Source organism: Rhodnius prolixus, unplaced genomic scaffold (genome assembly GCF_049639745.1).
Source record: "Rhodnius prolixus isolate KJV_2025 unplaced genomic scaffold, Rpr scaffold_2, whole genome shotgun sequence".
Lineage (NCBI taxonomy): Eukaryota > Metazoa > Arthropoda > Insecta > Hemiptera > Reduviidae > Rhodnius > Rhodnius prolixus.
In genome coordinates, this window is record NW_027411592.1 from 61,915,562 (window position 1) to 61,941,557 (window position 25,996).

At 37.0% G+C, this 25,996-nt stretch overlaps 1 protein-coding gene across 2 annotated transcripts in view; it reads right to left on the bottom strand.

Annotated features, from left to right (window-relative positions):
• Window positions 1–24,946, bottom strand: part of klu (zinc finger protein klumpfuss) — a 29,333-nt gene extending 4,387 nt beyond the window's left edge. The window contains exons 1-2 of one of the 2 annotated variants that reach the window (XM_074120172.1): window positions 24,541–24,946; window positions 21,875–21,987 (exon numbers count right to left, since the gene is read on the bottom strand). The gene's annotated coding sequence lies outside the window, so the exon portion shown is untranslated. The remainder of the gene's footprint in view (window positions 1–21,874; window positions 21,988–24,540) is intronic. The other variant, XM_074120171.1, reaches the window with a different exon arrangement.
• Window positions 24,947–25,996: the final 1,050 nt, after the last annotated feature.

Below are 25,996 nucleotides of genomic sequence, written 5' to 3' on the forward strand. Positions count from 1 at the left end.
AGAAACTACTACTACGTGTTAGGTAAATGAGAGGGTTCGACCTGAAGCCCTGATTCACCCTCCCCCCTGCCCTTCAACAAGTATGTATTGTAATTCATCATCACCATCGGCCATTAGTTGGACGTTAGCCCGTTCGGAACCACTGGTCAATTCGAACATGTTCCCTAATTCGTTTTAATATTTTACCATATCAACTTGAAGTAAAAAACAATTGTCAAGCTTTATTCTGTAGAAAACAATTTCGTGCGCAGATTTCTTACCGCAAGAGATGTTCCACTGGAATCCTTTGGTAATGCCAATTATGCTTCTTCTAGACTTGTAGTGGTGGCTGATAGATTGCATCCGAGATGCTTCTTCTAGACTTGTAGTGGTGGCTGATAGATTGCATCCGAGATGTCGCGACAATTTTGTAGAGTTTTTTTTTTTTTTTTTTTAAATCTGCAGATCATAATAAGGCTCGCTAGAAGGCCCCCAGGATTACAACCAGAGAGACAAGCTTTACTGCTTAGGGCACAGTTTTGGAACAGCTGAAGAAGTGCATTCACAAACCAACACGTTCATACAAACATGTGTACTTTTAAAGAGGACGGAACATTGCAATAGATCTGACCAAAGAGTAGTGCTAATGCAAACTGAACATGCCATTTCCGAAGATAGACTTGCTGAAGTGGCTCGTCCTCTCCAGCTAACAGCTATCCAGTATCCGCCAGTTCATTCCAGTTTCTTTGGCCAGTCAGCAGATGTCATCAATTATAGATATTTATAGGCAGAACTGATCGCGGCAATTTAAGCTTTTCTTTCTTTTAAACATTTCTTTCCCCGTCCCCTAGAGCTGGAGCTCACATGCTTAGGCATCAGATGTGCAGCTGCAACAAGCGATAAAAATTTGGACACGCATTTTTTGGGTCTGCTTTCAAAATAAAAGTAGAGTCTTATATATAAGCTGCAGATTAGGAGCTCTTGGCCAGATCGATTTCTGGAGCACTGTTAGGTTAAGTAGCATTGGCGCGACCAGCCACAGTCATAATAACTGATGGGATTTAATTGGTTTTAAGACAAGAAAAATAAATTTGTTACTTCGCCTTTATTCTACACTTGTGAATCGACCTTCGTTATTGTTGATGATGTTTTAATGTAAGATTGCAAAAAAAAGTCACGTCCAAAATGTGAGCTGCGATCGGAACATTTCTTTGCAGGGTCGCTAGAAACTTCAGAATATTACTTTCATCCACTAGCGCTCCCATTCTTGCTGTTAATTCTTCATAACGTCCACAGTACACAGTAAAACTGATACCAAAAGAGCAAGTACAACGAAGAGAAATCTCAAGGATAAAGCAAAGAAAATAGACTGGGACTCAGCCAGGCGCTCTGAGGCTGCGAACTCTCCTGTTAAGCTTTCAAATATAGTAACCGGTTAAGCTCATATTTAAATCTAACTAATTTCACAAGCGGTAGATATCGTAACTTGTGCTGGGTCATCTGATCCTAATCGTTTAATGATTTAAGCTCGGGATATTTGTAAGTAGTCGTAATTATTATGGGTAATTTTTGTATTTGTCTCTCCCTATTACAAATATGAGATTATTTATAAAGGGATTTAAATTTTAAGCCCTTTAATATAGCTGCTAATTTTATGAACTCTTCTGGAAGTATAACATCCCGAACTAGTAGTAGTAGGTCCTCTTGCAGTTGAAAACCTTGGAAAGTCTAGTCCACTTACAGGTATGGGAGCCTCCAACGATGGAGTTAAGCTGCAGTGAAGTGAAGATTATTCTCTAGTCTGTCGAAGCTTACACAAGTATGCAGATAAATAGTTTGTGGGTTATATGAAGAGCACGTGGCCTGGCTTGTCTGTTGGAGCGCGCACGTGTGACACGTCCTGTCGGCAGAGAGCAGTCTTTTGTTCGCGTTGTATAGGTGGTGTTGGTGTGGCGGACACAATTAGTTGATGATGCTCAGTCACCTTGCTCTTTTGCCTCCCAAGTTTCTTTTTGTTCACCTATGATCTTTCTCCCGTCCAGACTTGCTTTGTCCCCAAACTAAACAAGGAAAATCAACAAGCACTTGGAGGAGATGTTCTGCTTCAATGAAAATGCCTGCGCCATTACGATCTCTTACCCTCAGTATATTGCGTTCGTGTCAAATGTTCTAAACACCGGAAATGCATATGGGATTGTGAGAAAATCGGGACTGTTAATTACATTTTAAATTAATTAACTCTTTAAAATTAGAAATAGGGAAAATCATATATCTATTCCAGATTTTTTTATTTTCCAATTAGGGAAGTAACCCCTCTGACTTCCGCCTTCTGCTATTATACATAAATCAATCGACCAATTTTCTTTCAAAAAATAATTTTACTAGACAACCATTAGCATGACAAAATACAGTTCCTCTGCGGGGAAGGCTAACTGACTGACCGGAAGCGTGCCAAAAAGGTTTATCGAGTTCTACATCGAGCTCTAATAGCACTTAATTTGGCAGGCAGTAAGGGTCAGTTGGTTGTGAGGTCGGCCTTGTCGCACTCCTAGATTACGATACATTAGTGGAACTTGATTAAACTTAGTGGACCTTGGATTTGAAATGCAATCGTTGACATCCGGCCTTTAGGAAAACAAGCCAGAACTCTGCTGCATTATCTGCGACCATCGCCTCTGAATTAGCACCACGGCGCTCTCTGAAGCAATGCTTACAACCAGGTCCAGTTTTTCTAATCGAACTTAAGTATTTCCATCGTCGTTTTGTTGAGAAAATTTCTATGCACCCAGTAGAGCATAAACTATTGTTTAGTTTATAAAACAATCCGGTAAGCACTGACATCGCGCTTTGCAATTTTTTAATTTCTAACTTTCCAATTTACATTTAAGTAAAAGATATTAATACGATTTAGGGTGGCCAGCATTTAGTGTAGAGGTTATGAGCGTGCATTTATAAGTGGGAGAGCCCAAGTTCGAGCCCTCGTGTGGCTGTTGTTTATTTGTTCGAAAAATGAAAATAAAATAAGCACTCTCGCTCACGTCCACGATTTGGTAGTTAGAGCTTTGGCTTTGCCTCTAAAAATTGGCTTCTATTCCACTTTTAGACTTTTCAGAGAACACCTTCAGGTTGCGAGGTTTCACTGCTAACTTGTGTACGGTGTAGATGTACGTAAAGGAAATATAAAGTTGGTGTTTCCAGCTTTCTTTTTATATTCAAGCCAGGATGTTACCTACTTATTTATGAACATATCATTCCTTCACTAAAACCGAACATATAAAATCAAATAAAAACAATAAACCTACAACGAGGCTAGCTAGAACAATTTAAACTCAACAAAACTATTTGTGGGAAATGCAACGCTCGATAATATCTTTGATTATATCCCATCGTAGTGTGCATGCGTATTATATCCCTGTATCCGGTTTCCGACTTGCATCCACCTTCAGAGGAAGATTATCAGCTTAGTGTAGAGATTTCCGCTTCACTTTTGTGTTTCCGTTTCGCACTACATTTGCTAACTGAGCGAGAGAGGAGTATATGCACTATTGAAATAATAAACAATAAAACGGATAAAAATCAAAAATTAACCAGCTCTGCAGACCTAACCAAAGATAGATGGCTTCAATATTACAAAAATATTTCCATTTTAAAGGTACAATAGCGGAAAAATCGCTAAAAACTTCTATTCAACTGATTTTCTTCAATTCGGCATTTTATATCATTATCAGTCCAAACAGACAAAGTGAGCACATTTACACTGAGCAAAGTCCAAACATTCAAGAAAAGATAATTCATTCAGTAAAGCTGTAGTTGCGGTAACGACCATCTTAACCATTGCGTCAGCGATATTAGGTCGAGTTTTGACATTTTTCCTTAAAACACTTTTTATAATCTAAAGGTGGAATAGAATGTAGTGCGGTAAACTCAATACAGAAAAGTTGGCGTGATAAAACATTAGGGTTGAAGGGGTGACGGAAAATATAGAACTCCTTGCTGGTCGTAAGAAGAAGAAGAAGAAGAAGAAGAAGGGCACAGAAGACACTAATGGTCTTAAGCTAAACGGTTACTCCGATTTAAAGTCAAACCCAAGGTTTACCAAAGAGAGAGTTCTAAGAGAGACGGCGACCGCAGAACAACGAACTGACGAAGATGGTGACTGGTATAGGAGTCAAGGCTAGCAGGTTCGCAGCCCAGTGGAGCTCCAATGCCAAGATTGCAGCAGCTCCACTACCAACAGTGGGGCTCCACTGGTGGCCGTCACGCTGCAGTTGCACCTGTTCCAACATTCCACTCTAAATTCAACTCCTCTCCAATCCGTGCCACCCTCCTCAAGTCGCCATTACCTTCCGTCTCTCTCCTTTATAGCTTATTGCTTGGTCCTGTCATAAGCACCTCTTAATTTATCGCAACTCATCAGGCAAAGTGATTGTGTTAGGCAGCTATCATAGTTCTTAGTTTTATTAATGTTAACATCGCGATAGCCATTGTTGCCATTTCCGGCTGTTAATGATTATTCAATTTATTTAGTTAAATATTAGCCACCGTTTGCAAAGTCACCTACTTGAGCTCACCAAATGGTGTCGAAATTCTGCAACTAAACTGCAATAAATAGCTCAGTCTTTGTATTACCTCGATTGTCCCACAGTGGTCGCATCGAACCCACTTAATGTCAGCGTATTCAGCAAACAGGAGAAACTGTAACTACAATGCACAGAAAGGTCCATCAGAGGAGCCAAATACAACAACCTACCCTCTTTGCTGTCAACTTCCTAAAATCCATTTTTGGCATGATTTCTTAATTTAATTGGTTTGTAGCAATGTAAATATTGGCCAATCCCACTTTCATATACTCGTACATATTTGTATCATTAACAATATGTTACAATTATAAATAAATAAAATTATACGACTAGTGAAAAAAAAAAGAAAAGTAGAACAAAAAAGATATTGGGATGGGGGAGTCTTTGATAAAATCAAACTTTGGTTTTGTGATGAAATTCCTCGAACCGGAAATACCATTTACCTGATGTTTTCGTGTTTTATGAGAATTTCTCTAAGCTAATGTTTTCTTTAATTTTAGTACACTTCTCACAGGGAGCTAGATCTTGGTAAATTTATTTATTTATTGTTCCGTTTCTCTGAACGCTAAGGTTTTACCACCTGAATATTAAAAGCCGGAAATGTCACTTACAACTGCGAGATTCACAATAAGAGAAGTCATGAATTTTCTAGCCAAAAATGTACTTTATTTAATTTTAGTAATAATGCTATCCATAAATCATTTTTTAAAAACTACTTTTTCGAACACTATTATGACCACTACATGTTTCTGATGAAAATCTTCTAGTTTGCGTTGGCCAGAGGAAATAATGATCTCAATTCGTCAAAAAAAAAAAAAAAATATAAGATCTGCTTCTGTGGAGCGAACGAAAGTGAATTTGGTTATTCATTTGATAAATTGTTACTCTGAGTAAAACTATCTAAAAGAAAAGAGTGGACATAAAAGAAGAATGCAGTAGTACGATAATAAGAGCGCTGGCCACTGAAGAGTATGGACAAGAAGTGGGAGGCAGCCAATTTGAAGATCGTTTCTTTGAGTGACATTTGAAATTAGGTTAAAGAACAGTTAGCAGGTAGAAGAAATTTGAGGAAGATATGAGGATATATACAGTGTTTGCGTGTGTTTGTAAAGAGAGATTTGGAATTTAAAGCCACTTGGCTCCCTAGAGCGCGCTGGACATCTTTATTAATACATTCTCCTCTAATATTGTCCAGGTTGATATACCACCTGTTCCATACTACTTTACCTACGGCTGCAAAGTGCATTACTTCAATACAAACTTAAAGACGTTGATGTCTTAATGTTGGGCTTATCAAGAACTGTGACCACTCTGTACTTATAAACCGTGAATAAATAATATCAGTCAGTATTTCAACTCCACGGATTCTTTGGATTTTACAAATTGGTACGTATGGGCCAAAATATCTGTCTGTTTGTTTGTTTGTTAAGGTTGTTAATTCGTAATCGAAAAATCGTAAATTTTCATACCTGATAGTTATTTAGCTGTCATCATGAGATTAATCCGACAGGTAGACTCGCCTTCCTTGCGCAAATCTAACAGATAGGCGCGCATAGTATGGGAAAAAGGCGTTTACATATTGAATGTATCATCTAGTCCGCAATGCTCCTAATAAAAGCGAGAGCTTTGGTTTACCTTTTAGTTCTTGCAATGAATGCTACCATCTTCTCTATCTATATTCCATATTCTACGCGGAATTGGGAAAAATGTTTGCAATGCTTCCGGTGTTATTTTGATACTGATTTTCTTTAAATTTACAAACAAAACTCTGCATATCTTTATCTCTATCTCAATTTGTGATAAGAGCAATTATCCCAGGCAACATTAAGCCAGTTTTCATTGGTAGGGGGAAGGGGAACTTTAAGTATTGTACTTCTCAAACATGTTATTTCAGTACATGGTAGGCTCCTAAACTTCTTAGGCATTTATCTGTTTGAACTATTCGTACAGATTGATGTAGGTGTTAGGCCTATAACTGTAAGGAATACTGATATTGGTCGTGAGGAGCAGCTATCTCGTTTCTTAGAACTGGATAATTTCCGGACTCTCTCCCCTCTCTTTCTTCCTCTATTTCAGGTGATGTTAAGTTTGCGCCACTTAACCCTCAAAATGTTCACCTGATATTAGTTACACCTGTTGATTGTAATCTGGGGTGAATTCTAAAAAACTTTGTTCGAGCAGTTTTGCAGTTTTTTTAATAGTAAAAATACTTTTTGTAATGATATGGCAGAAGACACCTGTTGACGGAGGGCATAATAGGCAGGGTGTCTGGGAGTAATGAGAGAGATATGATGGTAACCACAGAAGAATACCTTTAAAAAGTGGTAATTTTAAGCTTCTTGGGAGAGGTAAAAGAAATCAAAGACTAAAAGGAACAAGACAGATTATAATAAAGAGCTAATAATTGCGTACGAACGTTTGTTGTACATTTCAATTTTTTTTTAAACAATAAACTTCAGTAATTTTAATCGTCATCAATTTTATAATGAGCTATTTACATGTAAAGAAATGCGTATAAATAACACAAGTAGTTGGACGCTGAGTTGAGGACTTAGTCGCGACCTCCCTTAAATTTCTTGTGCAAAAGGTCCCCCCTTACTTTGGCTTGACTAAATTGAAAAAGAGCACTTGCTGTCCAAGCATTAAAACCTTTTTTGTGTTCCTTACTAAGAAGTATTATTTATTGCACAAACATGGAAATTCGAAATAGGAACTATTGCAGCTCGTGCTTATCAAGCACTAAGTGAATTTAAAAATGACTACAAGTTAGGGCGAGCTGGTGACGCCCAATCGAAAAACGAGCGATATTCTGCGAGCTAAGCAATATGAAGGCTGTTGCAAAACCTTATTACATAATGCGGGCGCTCTAGAATGGTCTAGTCTTGTTTTAAACGTAAATATGCTAACCGTTCGTATTACATCAATCACCGTTGGTGATAAAAATGGATGTCAACGTGTCTCCACTCCATGTTTAACATTGTTCTCAGTGTCAAACAACCAAACCATTCCTTAATCAAGACGACTAAACTAATCTCAACTATCTTTGAACATGTAAAAACTAGAAAAAAAAAAAGTTGAGAAAAATTCGAACAGTTTCATTGGTTGGCCGAATCCCAGTTAGACCAGCAACAATCACGGAGGACTGTCCGACTGTCTAAGGCCGTTCTTTTAAATGGCCAACTTGTTCACTAGTCTATTGTTAAATATGTTCCAAAAAGCCGAGAATATTTTTAGAAAAATCTATAAGTTAGAAAGTACCTCGAAAATTTTACATGGAAAAGTCGTTAGTGTTCACATGAGATTTTTAAAAGGGAACCGAAAATAAAATTGTTTAACCGGAAGCGTTCATTTTTTGAGATTTCCACAAACATGCTCACACGATTTCCTTTAAGCTTGCCAACGGATTGCTTTTATCTAGATCTTTATCTTTTACACAAAACTTTATTGTCAAGGATTTTTTAGGGTGGGGTGTATTTACACTTACCTCTAATAAGCTTTTACTGTGAAATTGATAGATCTGACGACTGAATAATATTAGTAAGTATGAATGTTTCCAAATTTTGAGTTGAAATGTTGCCGGAAGAGTGACAAACGGAAATTTTTTCTAGTTTTCCTGTAATGCGTTCATAGGTTTTGACGCAACCTGCGTAAGACGTAGCGTTTTAGTAAATACTTCTTCTCATGGGATGTTGATTTTAGAGGAAACGGGATGCTGAGAAGACATCATGCTCTCTTCAACTGTTTCATTTCGTAATTAGAGAGATGTGCAATACGGAACTCTTCACTTTAGATGAAAAAAAAAATCCCAGCTTTAAGGAATGGAAACAAAAAGTGGTAAAATCAGAGTTTTAGAAATGCGGGCGTGATAATGTGTAAACGAGAGTCACGTTTGGAATAATTATGAATGTGAATAACTCCTCAATAAAGACACACTTCCGGTCTGCTGAGCTAATAAAAGTGAAAGGCAACAGTTTCAGGCTCATCCACAGGCAAACAATAATCCATCACCCAACTCTTAGACACAATATTCGAATCTAACAACTACGCTGTTATCAGATAAGTTCTTTACAGTTTGTAAATTGGAACTGCTAACTTCTTGACATGACTAGGATAACGAACTGGTTGGCTTGTAGAAGTGAGGCCAACCGTCGGGCAGCAATCCTCTGGATTCGTTATTTTAGTATCAAAACTAGCATAAATATGTTAACTGTTAGACAGGAACAAAGAAAACACCACTGATAAGAAAATAAAATTCAGGTAAGACGAACATAATTTTCTTTCCAGCGGTGATACTTTCGCCGGTTGGGAAGAGGAGCTGGACTAGAACAGGAGAGCTCGGAGATAAATTTAGTCGAATGGGCACACTGAGGTGGGCACATGGAAAAGGTCACCGTTATTTATATGTCGGCTGTCGTGTCGACCAAATATCTCAGACATTGTTTACATCCTGCCCTCCTCACCCTTATGTCCGCTCAACAATCTCAGATCGCTTATTTTAATAAGAAAATTTAATTTAATTAAATGTAAGAATCTACATGAACTTTACACTGGTTAAAGGAAAATATTCTATTCCAGAACCAAACTAAGCAAGATAATGTGCGGATACATTGTAATCTCGTTCCTAAAATGCGGATTTTAAGCAGGAACCGTTGATGATTTGTGACACTTTAAATCAAATTTTATGTTTCTTTTAGGATAAATTGTTTTACTAACTGTATTTGTATCTTCATTTGAACTGCGCCAGAATGAACTAAATTGATTTGTGAAAATGAAACATGGTATCCAATTATACTCGAGAATACAATGGGCGTGCAGAAATTTATCCTTGTACTCTTAGTAAAAGGAAGTCATGTGAGTCTGATTCTTTGGTTTATGGCGGATCGGTCACACTAATACCACTGTTTCGTTCTCGAGGGACCTAAAACTTGTAGTGAAAGCTCAACGTCGAAACATGATTCTTGATGGACCATGAGGGAAAGGTAGCGGACGGCGCGCACAAGTAGGTGAAGGGTGAGTCAAGGGCTGTTGACCCTTGGCAGAGGTGAAGGTCAACTGAGAGCAAGGTTACAGGGAGCAACAGGTGACTACTCACCGCCCTTCCAATCCAAACAACCCCATCAACCAACTCCCCGCCCAAACCTCCATTATTTATCGTCTAGTGCACATCCTCCACAACGATTCGAATCAATTCTTCTTCTGCGAGCCTCTTTATCTTCTAAATCGAAAATGTAGAAATTAGTCAATTCTTGGATCGATCATTTCACTTCATAGTTTCCACTCCCAAATTATCTCAAATATTCAAAAAGTATTTTTAGAGAAGAGCTGCACGTGTAAACGGTGTTTGAGATTTAATCAATATTACTGAAACGGCTGTGAACGGTGTTTGAGATTCTGTAAGGATCTCTACACTATCAAGCTTTTAGTCAATATTAATCAAAAGCAGATTTATTCGCCTCTGTAACGAACTTTTTTTACAACTTTTTCCCTTGCCTTAAACAGATGTTCAAACATGCCATACCTTTTGATGAAACATTCAGCTGGAAAGTAAATTCTAAAAGAGTTCTGCAAGTGAGCTAAGGTTAGGTTAGGTTAGGTTAACGCTATTTCCGTTCACTAATAACCAAATTTTTTCATAAAATTCAGAATTAGATGAAAATGGGTAAAACGGAGGAATGCGTTTTTATTGAATAATTTTTTCCCTTTATATTTATTTTTATATATTTAGTTTTTATGGTTTTAGTACTTATTAGTTTCAAATTATTTTCAGAATTTGTATTTGCGGAAACTGAATAGTTATATTTAACTTTAACCGATTTGGTCGGACATTATGGGTCCTTTGTAGCCAAGTTGTGGCTTTAATTCCTCCAAAATTTATTTAAAAAAAAATTAGATTAAAATTTAAATTAACTTGAATTAAATTTAGGTATTTATATGTTTTATCGTGTACATATACATATACATATACATGTATTAACGTACATATACATATATTAACAATTTTAATGGAAAGTGAATAAATTATTCAATTTATTAAAAACTAACGTTTCTCTGCAGAATCTGGATGTAATATTTTTACTTATTGATTTCTGGCCAACAGATGGATTAGCTTTCTAAGCCGCCAAATCACGTCGAGTAAAACTAATTCTTCTGATTCTTAATTCAAGAAGTAAGTGAGATTGTGAAGCCTGTTTTAGCCAGACCATCTCTCTGGTCATTCTTTAAATCTAATCCAACATCTTCAACTTCAGTTACATTTCTGTTAGTTCCTTTTGTTGTAGTGGAACATCACGGCCCGTTTCAGCTAATAATTCATTCTACTTTTTACTTTACTCACCAGCATAAACTCGCCTTTCCTAAACTAAAGTATCACGTGCATGATTTAATTGTATTGTCTTTTCCTCATCACAGCCCAGGACCAGTTAAATCGGTTAATACAGTTTTTTGTTCTTGCAGTAACCTTGCAGAAAAAAAGGGTGCAAAGTGGATGCACTGCCAACTGTGAGACTGTATCAGTGTGACCAAACATGTTCTTCACAGAGTACGACACTGTTAATAGATAGATGTACATTGCAATCCGTTCCGGTTGGTAGCTACAGCCTCAGAAAGAGGACTAACTGCTGTTCTACGAGGCTTCTATGTCAGCAACGCTAAACTTTCCTCTTCCCCCCTTTCTTTTGCGTTTGATTAAGGGCTATCGCACTATTTCATTTAGCGCTGCTGGAGTGATTGCTGGAGTCATGCCGATTTGTTTTCAAATAGAGCAACTATCAACTATTGATACTATTCAATCGGGTGGAACAGTCAGGGACTGGGGTGGAGCAGTTATGGATGCACCTGTTGGCTTTAAGGATTGGCTGCATCCCGCTGAGATACCAACTATTCATATGGACTTGGGGGTGACATACGATACAGACATCTTTACAGATGGAAGTAAGGATGGTGATTTTGTTGGGTGCGCGTTTATTGTGATGAGGTTGAGACAGGTGGTGGTTCAAGAGGGGTTTCGTCTGGCGGCGTTTTGTTCAAATAACCAGGCTGAGCAGTTGGCCATTGTTAAGGCTCTGGACTGGGTTGAGGGCCATTTCTTCTTCGGAGAAAAGGTAAGAATTGCTACCGACAGTCGTATCACCTTGGACTCTTTGCGGAATAGGAAAAACCACAACCCTCTAATTGAGATGATAAGGACAAGGCTGTGTAGGCTGCGGAATAAATGCACTATTTCTTTTTCTTGGGTTAGAGCCCACGTGGGTATCATGGGTAACGAGACTGCTGATCTGATGGCAAAAGCAGCTTCAAAAGATAGCGATCTGACCATAGCCTACAATAAGTTCCCTAAAACAGCACTAAAGCAGTGGGCGTATCAACGCAGTGTAGAAGCCTGGGAGCAATTCTGGAACGAATCAACCACGGGTACACTCACAAGAGATTTCATTCCCTCTGTGACGGCTCGACTTCGAATGGACCACTTCACCATAAGTTATGGATTAACTCAGATTCTTACTGGGCATGGGAAAATGGCACATTATTTATTGAGATTCGGTATTTTGCAAAATTCGTCTTGTGGATGCGATTCTTTTTCAGCCCAGACAGTTGATCACCTGCTATGGGATTGCGAATGCCTCCTGTCAGCGAGACGGCTGCTCATGCAGAATGTCTTAACGCAGGGCGAGAATTGGCCACCCAACAAGGCTGTTTTGCTTCAGCCGCAATTCTTCCGGCATTTCAACTTTTATGTCAGGAGTGTGCTCGAGTTTTTGTATAGGGGTCAATAGTGTGTAGATAATGGTACAAAAAAAAAAAAAAATAATAATAAAAAAAAAAAATAAAATAAAAAAAATAAAAAAATAAAAAATAAATAAATATATATAAAAAAAAAAAAAAAAAAAAAAAAAAATAAATAAATAAATAAAAAAAAAATAATAATAATTACTATTGAAAACAATTTCCTATTGTATTTGCCAATCAGATAGTAAGCTATCTTCGTCACTGTATTGAATGTCCGCCATGATTTTGTTTGCTTAATTTATCGAATCTTACATATAATTTAATTTTCTACAATAGCCATGTTTTAATTATATTATGTTATGCCCGTGGTTTTGTGTTTATATAAACGTTAGTTGTCATATTTGAATTTGTACTGTTATTTGTTAATTTCATGTAGTGCTCAAATGAGCGGAGCATGATGGAAATAAAGGAATTTTCTAAAAAAAAAAAAAAAAAACACACACACACACACACACACACAGAGAGAGAGAGAGAGAGAGAGAGAGAGAGAGAGAGAGAGAGATATGCGTATGTGCGTGTGTGTGTATCGACAGCAGCTTTCCCCGCCCCCTCAAAGCCAATCTTTCTTAAGCTACTTCTTTATGCATCACAAAAGTCCTTTAATTTGTTACATATAAAGTTATTGTCTAATATTATTTATACGTAGATATTACGGTTCCCAATTTATACTTCCCATTCCACTATAATCGGAGGGTGTTCCAGGAAGTCATAAATGTCTTTGGTCATCGGACGAGACAGCGGTCATGAATGAGAATAAAATCTAGAATAAAAGAATTATCTATGAGGAGAGGTGTAAAATACATTCTTCCTGGCAACTAGAAATATGCGACCATGCTAGCTGAATGCAACTCGGATGGTGCAAGATCACGTTAAGAAAACTGGGGCTAAAACTCGCATTGGCCAAGAACCAGATGCTTGTAGCCGACGAAAAGATTTCCAATTGAAGAAGCAGTTTTACGGAAATGGAAGATGCGTTCAGTTTAACCGCGACAGAAAATGTCAGAATCAGGGGAGTGTTGTCTTTTTGAAAGCCAGTCTGACAAAGCACTGAGCTAAGGAAACTTTAATAATTACCTAAACATTACAATCTCTTCTGCCAAGATTGGGATGTTATTGGGCTGGAGCACTCTACGTCATCCCAGATCCCTTTAGAGTATCTTTAACTAAACTTTGGTTTTCTTTGTTTTAATTTCTTATCATGAATTTGTGTTTATGCATGGATTTTGCGACGTCTGTTTCTCTTAAAAGTCCTTAAATAGATAACTTAAAGTTAAACTAACATTTAGTGGCGAATTCCGGTGGTTTGAATTGAGTTCCCTTCTAAAGAGCCGTACATGACATGTAAACTTCCTCTTTAAAATTCCGATTCCGGAAGCGACACGACTACCGGAAGTGCGGCTTTACTGAACTGCTTTTAGAACTTTCTATCTTTTTTAACTTATTATTGATTATGTAGAATTTATTATTATTAAAGGTAGTTCTTGTCGGCTGGGCCGATAACTTATGAAGGGAAGTGTGGACCTAGGTCGGATTACCCGGGGCTCCGCCATGCCTCACTGGTGAGATATTGGTAGGACGCTAATCGGGTGGAGAGACATGTGCCATCCTAGTTCGAGAAAAGAACACAGCTCTAGGGGCGCTAATGACCATAGTCGTCGATGCGCCAAAAAAAAAAAAAAAAAAAAAATTAAAGGTAGTTTACCAATTTCTTTCATATCAATACTAAATTTCTAAAGAATTGTTTTTGTGAATTGTCTAAAGGGGGGGAAAGTAGTGTGCGAGTTCATAAAACATAATTTTTATTTAATACCAGGAATAGAAATACCATTAATCAGGTTAAACAATATTTCGAGCATTTCTAGATTATTTATTTTAATAATTTAAATGTTTAATAGCCCTGCAAAGGTTACTTAAGCGAGCAGGAGATGAGAAGAGGATCTCTGTGGGAACTGCCGTGTATCCAGTGTGGCAAGCTGAGCTGGTCTATTACAGTGGCGGCTTTAAACACAGATATTTATCTGGAAGTAATGGTACGTGGTCGGAGAGAGCGCAACTAAACAAGCCAATAAAGAGCAGGAACAGAGGGTGGGCGGGGGTGGGGTGGGCAGATATTTGTACGTCACTGAGGCAGCCGAGACCGAGTTGGGCCGGAGGTAGCCGAACAGGTGGCTCGAGAGCCCACATCAACAGGTGGCTGTACACTTTCTCCCTCCTACACCTCGTTTGTCCTTCCGGCTGTTACACGCGCGCACCGCTGTTTATGCAGGGTTGCGGCCACGCTCAATCAATACACCAATAGAAATTTTACGACAGGTGATTTTCGAAGCTCTTAACTCGAAAATCATCCCTGCTGGTCAAATAGAACCGAAACAGAAGCAAAATTTACTCTACTTTCTCTCTCTCTCTATACGCAGCTTACGTCATTAAATTCTTTTTAATGAGGGAATTTTCACTAAAAAGGTAATGCAACTTATTGTGTGTAATAAAGAGGTCATTTGAAGGACGTTTGAAATCGCAGAGCCCCTCCCCTAAACCCCAGCAAATTTAATATTCAAGGCGAAAGAAATTTAAAGCACTGCGCTTTACTAACTATACTAGCATGCGGAATGAATGTCGCAGTGAAATGTACTGACAGTTTTCCTAATGGAAATTCAAATTAGAAGAGAAAATATTCTGAACGGCCTTTTATTAAAACGCTAGCATTCTCCTTTTAAGGAAACCAATGGAAAAATCGAGTTCAAAACTAATCGAGAACTTTTATGTGTAAAACGTTTAAAGGAAATCGCGAAATATAACTGGAAAATTTATTCCGCAAAGTGGACCAGCGATTGAAAACGCTAAAAAAGTCAGATGACATCCCTGGAGGGCGTATTCATCTGGACAGAGAAATAATGGATCTATTTTCTCCAAGCAAAATCAAACTCAAAGATGTTGCAGATCCACATGACTTTTTTTTCAAAACAATGCAGCGACTTTTAACTTATAGATTTTTTTCTTTACAAAATTTTAAAACACGTTCAATTCTTACGAACATGAATGGAAATCGAGATTGCAAATCTGCACAGTTCACAGAAATGATATTATAACCAGACCCTTATAATGGCCATTTTCATCTACAAAATACATATTTTTCCAGTAAAGAGCAGCATCCATTTATCTTAGATTTACTGCAACAGGAGGTATCAAGCTATCCATGCACTGGTTTTAAAAAGATGCGAATTATTTCAAAAATAAAAAAATGCTTATATGTAACTAACACACATTATCGACTTTTTTTTTTGTTGACATCAGATTTAAGTAAAAGTTTAGTGCAGAAGTAGGAAGTAAACATCATCGGTTTGAGTTCGTTGTTCGATTAAATCGATTGTTACTTCACTTTATCTAATAGCTAAACTTGAAAAATAATATTTAATTAATAATTAATGCATTTTATTAATATCAAATTTAAATGTGGTTGCCTTCAATTACATTCTTAATCTAGGTGTTCTCCCCACGATGTTATATTTAGTTATGTTATATAGATAAAGATACGCATATGTTTAGGGTAGGCAATTATTGTTAGCATTTTACTAATTATTTGATTATAAAAATTCTAATTAATTGTTTTTGTAAATTGTAAATTTTGATTATTGATCCGTTTTGTATTTACAATAAAATAAAAATAGTCAATTCAAAGGATCATCTAATTATAATTAAGAAATGAATAAATAAATTGGCTAATAGTTTCGTTTGTCAAGAGTAATAGAAAATAGAAAAATTAAAAAAATAAACTGATCTTCCCCATTTTAATAGGGGTCAAAGAGGGCGTGGTGTGACATACAGGTAGGCGTGGTTTAATAAACAGTACTTGCTTCTGATTGGCTCTTCCACCAACCTACATTTCACACTTTCATTTTTAACTGTGATTGGCCAATTCTTTATTGTACACTATTTCTATGAAAAATTAAAGTTTAATTTGTTTTACTAATTCCCCCCCCCCCTAGGTATTTAATGAAGAATCAAAATAGGCAATAAACAATTTTCTCAATAAAAACATGAAAAATAAAAGATTTCTCTTGCTTAATGCCTTGTTTTCTGTACTAATAATGTGAGGGTAAACAGGGAAATTGGGAATAATGGTTATTTTCTTGGGAAGTAGGTAAAAGAAAATTGCGGGTCATGTTTCACGTTCACCTATTGTTTTAAATTTTTTTAAAATGCTGCTTAGAATCGCTAGAATCACCAAACTACTGAAAAAAGCAAATTTTTTTGTTTTCTTAGTAAAACATTACGAATAAAAGCGGAAGGTATTTCTTTGTAGGAAACATACATTTGGCATTAGAGATTAAACCGCCGGGAATGCAGTTCTTACTTTTAAGAACATCCATTGCGTTCACAGTAACTCTCCCTAAGGTTCTAGGGAAACCAAACGGCAAATGCGGTACGACAACAATAATCTCCCTGCCATTTCTAGCCAAATTCGGATTAAAATATGGCCAAGATTGACTAAGTTATAATAGTTTAAGAGGGGGGACTTCTTACGTGGGGGCAAATTCCTTTCCTAAAGATGCGCAGCGTTGAGTCCTCTAAATTGCAAATCTACATAAAATTTCGAATCAAATGACAATTCATTCATGAAAATCAGTTCACTCATTGATAATTTGAACAATTGCAGTACTTCCCCTTTGTAGGTGTAAGAGCAGAATGGTACTTTAATGCCACGCAGGGAAGCTCTAACAACATCATCATGCGAAATTGTATCAAAATCGTGATAAAATTTACAGTTAAAACTATAAATCAGTCACCAAAAAGAATGAACAACAATTTACAGTTAATAATAGTTCAAAAGGGGGCTTTATTTACGTGGGTCAAACTTCCCTGCTAATCTATACAAAGTAAGTATATAAGGCCCCAAAAAGGCAAATCCTAATGAAATTCCGAATCGAATGACACCTGATTCATTGGACAAAACCCAAGAAACATTTTTGTAAATGCCGTTTTTGCTCAACTTTTTTCATGAAATCTATTAAATCTAAAAATTTAAAACTATTAAATTAAATTTTATTAAAAATAAAAGTCTAGTTAACGAGGATATGCCTTATATCTTAAAGAAAATTTATCTTGTATGGAAAAAGAGAAAAAAGTTGTCAAATTTGGGCGTTTTTCAACGTTTTGCCCTTTTTCGAGCTTTTTTTGACGATCAACACTCCTACATCTGTCCTCCGGTCGGATTTTATTTTAAATATTCAACTCTTATTTAGTTCGCACATTATACTGATACTTATACTGAGGGAGCAAAAAAGAGCGCCCAAACCCAGTGACACATATGAAGGGAAGATGTGCTCTGGTAAGGCGAGTATCTAAGTATTGAGGAGGCCGATAAAGCCAGACTTGTTCCGGAAGAAGCATTCAGTTCATACTCATGGCTCGGATGGCTCATGGCTGCCGGACCAGCCAAACAGATTAAAGAACGTTCCAATCGAACTCATTAATGGGTTTGTGTGTGCGTTATTTAATTGGAAATTTGACCTTTTCTGAATGAAGCGGCAACTTTATCTCTGTATTCTTACTATTTTATAGTTGCACTATATTTGAAAAAAAAAAAAAACAGCTTTAATTAAGTTCTGTTTAATTATAGCTATAAAACAGATAATTAACGAACTGGCTGTACTAGCACGTTGATTAGTCAATGGTTACCCAGATCACAAATGTACTTTTCTTCACTTCCTACTTCGAGTTTGCAGATTACTTCCGGTAATGCACCTTTTGAGATGCTATGAATGAGAAAATGATGCATGCTTGTATGGAGCAAATATGTATAAAGAAGATCTTGTTTGAATACTCACGAGACTTTTGGTTACCAATGTTTATTCAATATCTAAACTTTTCTTCAAACTGAGAACTCGGAATTAGAGAAGTACTGCAAGAATCACTATCACTGCCGCTATAATAATAATAATCAGGTTTAAACCTCACAATTTTTCTTTTACTCCAACTCAATTCTACCTTCCAATCTATCAATTTTATACTGAATATCATAGGAAGTGATTAGATATCTGCGTATCGTTTGGGCTTGACATAAATTAAAAGTAGAGGTAAATAAAGTGACAGCCGGCTACAAACTTGAAAGTCTCTCGTCCTGTATCACGTCGCATTGTTCCCGGAAAATTGTTGTACACACAAATGCATTCAAGGTTTAATAAATATGGATAGAGACATTTTCTAAAAGATGTGAAATCTCAGAAACCTGATTACTACATGATGACATTCTAGACTGCTACTCTTCTAGTCACATGAAATCCACCAACTTAGAATTTAGAGAGTAGCGCCAATAGTGGTAGTATTGGTAATATAAGTGGCATACCGTGATCTTTTTAACTGTGTCACCGACCATCTTTATCTGATCTTAAGAAACACTAGCGAATTATTATATAATTAATACCGTTATTCTCGACATCGAAGTTTTCCACTGTCCAACTGCTTTAGTTGAAACAACGTGCAAAAGTGACAATACTATAAATTGATTTATTTGTGGGAGTGTGCGTGTCTTCCTTGTTCAGCTCCTCCTATCTCTCTATCAGCTGGTGGTCTGAGGCCACTTATCGCCTCGACACCTTATCATTCTTATCACTGAAAAACTACATCGACGTCTTGCTCGGGCTCTGTATCTAGTATTACTACACTGGAGCTCCTCTAATGAAAGCAGAAAAAAGTTCAGTTGCACTTCATAAAGATGAACGTCAAAACGCCGAATTACTCGTATATCAATCTCTAGACGCAGTAGAATACGATATATTTTGGAAATCATGACTTTATGTCAAGATAGTTTTATTAGATAGTATCAAGATATTTCGTCACTGGAGGAAAGGGTGCATTGCAGCTAAAGTCACGATATCAGAGTGGAATCATGGCCGCCACGCACGGTGATCTTGGTGATTCGACCACCCCATACAGGGCAAAAAAGTTTGCGATGGTGATGAGGTTTTAAAAAATGCTCTCGAATCTTTTTTTTTTTTTTAAATCTTTTATTGCAATTTACCACTGCAACAGCTGTTGCAACAAGCAAATATGGTGAAAGAAAAAAGAAATAAAAGGAAATCATGAATGGAGAAGGCACCCAGTGGTGCCACTCTCGAATCAAATCTAAAAAGAACTCATCCATTTACAGCACAATGGAAAGTACCTAGAGACAAGGTTACTTCTCTCTTTATGGTGAAGTAAGAGGTAAAACGTTCATCTGAAGAATCATTCATCTGGAGTTTGCTACCGATCAACTCGTCAAGACCTGACAGTATATAACCGGGCAGGTTTTGTTCCAGCTTTGATAACGTTCGGCCGGAACTTCCGCTCAGGGCAAAGATAAGAACATGACGGCACCCCTTTTGCACCAAAAGACTTAGTTGTGTCTAATATTTGTTTAGGTCCAAACCTAAAATTTAATTACTCCAACTTGAATCTGGAGTAATGAGGTGGTAATAGTGACAATCTTGGGCATTACATGTTTAAGTACAATTCTGAACTTGAAAAAATAGAACAACCATTAGAGGCAGTGATCTCAATCGTTTCTTAAATGAGAGTCTGCTGCATGTAAGCAATCTGGCAGATTTACCAATTTCTTTTCGTAAGATCTCTAATTTAAAGCCTATATATAAGAAAAAGTGGTTTTTACGAACAAATCTGACCGTTTCTGAGGCGCTACTACAGATAGACTGATACTGAGAAGAGTGTCTTTGCTCGACAAAGCGCGACTGATATGTAATTACAATGTGAAGCTACATTATGTTAATAGCAGTGTAAACAACCTGCCAGTTCTACCGGTCATTAATTACCCTACAAGTGCTTTTATAAAAATAGTTACATCGTCAATCTTTCAAATAATTTAACTTACCAATTTTTGACCCGCATTTTTTAGAATTTAACTGAACGTTCATTACCTTTTGGCGGATTGCAACCTTTGACTACCGTTGACCAGAAGGTATCGCAGTGCGCCGGATTTTTATTTTGATTTTTCAAGGAAAATATTCGGTTAGAAGTCCATAAGTTCCGCTGTAATTCAAAAACGAAAATTAACAGAAAGTTCATATCAGTTATTTTGCTTCGGTGCTGATCGAGGATGCAGCGATAACTTTTTGATCAAACTAGATCTAGTGATATTACTTCTTTTCTGAATCGATTTTGTTCTATTTCAAGATAAACTTTATCTTTGATTCGGTGATTACTGATTGAACTTATCTACGACTTTTATTTAAAACTCTGCTCCAGGAAAATTCGATCACGTGTAGTTGACACGTGAGAGAGAAAGGGTCCTTCTCTACACTCTACAGCAGCACCATTTCAGCGCCAGCTACAGTCAACACTCAGACGGTGAGGCTATGGCACTGCCACTCTACTCGTATTGTTGAGGTTTTCTTGCATTCACTAGTTCTACAAAATGTTACTTTCATTCTTTGTTGTAAGAAAAGTCCTGTTTGCTCAGTTCTCAGGAAGGAGTAGGGATGGACAAGCTTTCTAACTGATGTTAGTAAAAATTAAATGTTATTCACAAGTTTGAAGATAATTCATGATTTAGAACTGGAGGGTAGTGTTAAGAAGCAGTTCTGTTTAGACCAGAGAATAACTCTTGAGTTAGCCTTTAGATTTAAATTTGGATTTTTAAAATGTGTTTTACAATTTGAAATTGACCTTTTAATTTTAGTCATTTTGAAAAGAGATTGTTTATTGTTTCTAAAAGATAAATTTTACAAGCGACGCAGTTTCCTGCGCCATTAAATTGTTAATATTTGAAAAAGTAATTAACTACAAGTTAGTGGGGTAATTAATTTAATAAAAATATACAAGAGTGCGCTGCTGCTGCTATCTCCTCCTTAACTGAACGTCTGAAGGCAATAAAACACTAATTGTAGAAAATTGAATGATTACCGGATATCGATAGAAGCGCTGTGGCTGGAATGCGGATCTCTTACATTCTACATTTACTTAAAAATGGACAATGTGGTGTGATACTCGCGCTTAAAATAGCGCGCCATTTTCTTCTGTATAGGTTCACCTGTACCTTGATTGTACCAGAGCAAGCATATACAGAGCATTTTTCATTTTTCTATTGTCTAGCTATCTAGAATACTTGAGCCTTATCTGCAGCCTTTACTGCCAAATTAGGCGCAGGCGATTAGCAAATATCCTTTACTATAAATTTCTCATATTAACCAATAAATAAAGTCCAAGGCCAGTACACAATACATGTTAGGTTTGTGGGCCTCGCCACAAACCGATGGCAACTAATTTCCGCATAGTGTGCTTACAAACAATATAATGGCTAAGAACAATTAGAAATATTTCTAAAGTTATTAGAAATGAGAACTTTAAGAATTCTCGTAAAGAAACACAAGTCTTTTTCACCGAATGTTTTGTTTTGAAACGAGGTAAGTTCATTGATTGCAATTTGCCCCGAGTTTGCCACCTAGAGCCGATTGCCAGTAGCTCTAAAGTTAAGAGAAGTGAATAGCTGCAAGAAAATGGCAGAGTGTGTTTTAGATTTTTCATTTCACACTTACACTGTTACAGCTATTTTGACAACAGATCTGGTCGACTCTCGTTGAAACTAATCTAATCCTTATTTTCGTCCGAGTCACATTTGCTATTGCCCGACCTTAAACAAGAGGATTTCCTGTAAACAAGTCAGAATCGCAAATTAGTATTTATCTGGTGAGGAGAGAGTTCAAGGTGAAGGCAGAGAGTGACTGTGGGTCGATACTCCGGGAGGCTGTGCGGCAACAGGTACACCACCCCCGAATCCGTCCGCCCCCGTTCAAGGCCAGCTGACGACCTAGCCTACAGCGCGCTCCACCAATCAATAATTACTTACTTTCGTTGGCGGTCGACGGGACAATATCGCCTCTGATCTACTCATGTACAGCCGTTTGAGTTAGTCTCATGTCAGTGCGCCCCGGAATCGCCGATTATTCTTTAGGAAATCTAAACGCAGGTATTCTCAGATTCAATGTCCGCTATCGGACAAAAACTAATTATAATGGATATTATCCCAGCGAGTACCACTAGTAGTAGTTGGTTACTCTGGCAATAGTTGTTTACTATTTTCCAAGAGATTGACTATTATGCTCACACCTTTTTCATTATTTATTTTTTAAATCGTAAAACTGAGAATAGAAACGATCAAATAAGTCTCATTTCCGATAGGCACTATCCTGAGAATAGCAATGTATTACATTATTGACGATTATTTAAAAACTCATACAAAAATGAATTTTCATATTTATTTTAATTAATGTCTAAAAATGTCTTTTTCGTACGGAGTGGTCCTCCAATCAAACGAAAACAAAGGCAAGACAGCAAATACGGTAATTAGAGGCATGGTGGATTGAGAGGGTAAGTAGAGCAGATTGAGTCAGAGGGATTCAGCGCGTGTGCCACTGGTTGATCACTTCACTGGACTGAGCGGTGCCTCTTTAAGTAGTTTGCACGGCTGGCGACTGAAATCGTGCGCTGTTTTGTACTCCCTGCCAAGTGAAATGGGCAGCATGTTTACCTTAGGTAGCAGTGAAACCGTTCATGCGATGAATTAGCCACTTCCGCACAAATTAAAGAAAGCTATTGTGCAAACTGAGGATTGGGTGTGATTAGCAGCTGCTCGCAGACTTAACGTTAAACAATTAAAGTGTATTTGAGTTCGTCCGAAAGGAAATTTGTTTAAATGGACAGTATATTTACACATAAAAACATCCACCTTATACAGTATATATATTTTCGTCCATAATTAAATTTTTTCTTTTTTTTACTCTTCGTATGAGGAAATGGAGCATTCGAGCTGAATTCCGCGATTTCGCTGGAACCTAAGATCCCGGATCGCTGGATCCTAAAAGATGGTAATTACGAATTATTTTGCCATTATTGTGAACAGAGTTGGGCAAAAATAAAAAGCAGAAAAACATGGAAGAAATTTGATTCGTCCAAGGAGCACTTCAGTTTTTGTCAGCAATCCAGCAATTCCACTTTACTAAGATGATTTACTACTTTTATTTGAATCATTTTTTACGCAAAAGAAATTTTAGGGAGTAGATTAGGGAAAGCTAGGGGGGTGGGAGGCTGTATTTTACTGTGGCCAAGCAACAGATCTTGGCGCGTCACTGAGGTAAGTCTTGCATAACGCTAGTAAAACTCCAAAATTAAAGAAAATCAATCTATATAGTAAAAGAGGCCATTTTGGAATTTGTTTAAAAAAAGTTTTTTCAAACAGATTTTTAACACGCTAACGCGAGATGTTAGCGGCGAGTAGAGACCGTGTGTCCAAAAGTGCCGGACAAATTTCTATCTTAGAACATTTTTCTATTTTATTTTTGCATTTGCAAAACGTTACGTTTTCTAAAGCAAATCTAGTTTGTTTATTATAAAAAAATGTCAATGTTTGATGTAAGCAGAGCTAACAAAAGAAGAATCTGGGTTTGAAGTGAATTTAGGAGTTAGAACGTTTCGAATCGTCCCAAGAGAATATGACGTCAAGAGAATGTTCCCGCAAATTTAACTTTGCATTAATTTTTTTCAAGATGGAAGGCGCGAAACGAAAATTGTCTAGCGGGTGCTCTTTGCAATCCGTCACTGCATATATTATGCAAATTTAATATTAATGCGCATCGTCTTGTAGAAATACAGAATGAAAACAGTAGTAGGTTCACGTAAAAGAAGTTCTTTTAAAATGTCTGTTAAGATCTAAGAATTGATTTTTTAAAAATTTAAAGCTGAAAAGTTAGGGGAAAAAAGTTAGAAACACTAAAGCAACTTTTTCTTTCGATAAATTTTGAAGTTTTGATTTTTATTATCTTCTGAAAGTTTCTGAATCATTGGATTCTGTCTCAATATTGTACAGTTAAAATAATTTAAAGTGAGATGGCACTTTAGAGAAAAACGAGTAAATTTTGAGAAGATCTCAAATTGGCAGAAAAAGCTTTAAGCCAAATGGTAGTTCCGGTTGCGAGGATCTGGAACGTGAATCAGGTCCCTTGAAAATGTAGAAACGAAATCTGCGATTTCCTCTTTTTAATCCCGAGTGTTAATACACCATTTATTAAAAATAATTTTTCTGAACCAGGATTCCTAACAAAGAGTGTATTTCCGACGAATACTCAATACTGAAAATATGTCACAATCACAGAATATTATTGTAACAGAGCATTCATGTGAATAAATATATGATATGTAAACTCACCTCATATTTCTTTTATACTTGGCTTGAACTATATTGTGTTGAACAATAAAACTTCATGTTAGCTTCCTTAGTTTAGTGTTTATAGAATTCAAATTTTCGAAATGCTGTCTCTGGTTTGTTGACAAACAATTCAATTAATCACTCTCCAAAACACTCAAAACTATTTCACAGATCACAAAATTAAATAGAGTGGATGCAAAAATAGTGCTAGTATACATTTAAAACAGTCTGAAAGAAAAATTGTATTAATTTGAATGGCTAGACGGAAAGAAGTGAGTGGATTAATGAGCAAATGGCAGAAACTTCACTAAAAATAAGGTTAGCGATGTGTTCACAATGGACTTGGGCACTCTGACACTAGTGGATAATCGTCGCGGCTGGTCGCCAGACTGACTGAGTGCGGCACCGCCGCGCTGGAGACCCCCACCCAGCCCCGCCCAACCCCTTCCATTCCCCATGGTGATCAACAGGTTGCCGCTACTACCGCTCGCACAACCCCTCCTTCGCAATCAAAACAAACAGAAATGCTGTAAATAAGAGAGTTGCCAACAATATATTCAAGTAGTTGTTCCACTGCAATTTCCAACTATTACCATCAAACAGATTTACGAAAATGAACATGTCTTCTTAACATGTCGAGACGTCCTGTCTTTAGCGGTACTCAGAGACAGAATTTTCTTTTTACCGTTTTGTAATACCATTGGTAGAATATCCAATATATAATTATTATATACAAGGTAAAACCGTAGGACGCTCAACATCAAATTTCGTTTGAGATGAGCCCGGCTGGAACTTTGCAACAAAATCTCTCCACCCAAAGAGCCACCTTTTTTGAAAGGATTGTTTATTTATTTATTTTCTGGGAAAATGGATTTAACGAATCTCTTTAAACTTTATAGATGTATTCTCTAATTGAACAAATTTCATTTGGAAAATTAAAATAGAGCAATATAAAAATTAGGGCGTGTCTGGAAGAGAGTATTTGGTAGGCTCCTCTTTAGTGGGTTAGGAAAGGTAAAGTAAGGGCACATCGCCTTTATAATATTAACCGGGATTAGATATGCCATATAAATTCCAAATTGACCTGTTCCAACGCCATGTTGTCGGGAAAAGACAGACTTCTTGATAGATCTTTCAGGTTCTAGTGATTGTTTAAAATTGGCTGGATGTTTTCTTCTGAACTATTTGTACAGACTACGGTCTGCGTACACGCAAGCGTCTATTACTTTTATACAGAGGGCATGTTAGTAAGTGTATTACTTTTATTTACAATTGTAATCTACGAAGTTTGTACAAGCAGGGTTCTTAGAGAGGGTTGAATTTACATTCTGCTCCAAAGTGCCGTTCCAGCAAACAGTACGGATCTAACATCTGATTAATACTTAAGAGTATGAAATTGCGGGGGTTAAATAAGGCTTTGGGGTTTGTTCCTAAAGGGAGGCTCAAACAGAATTTT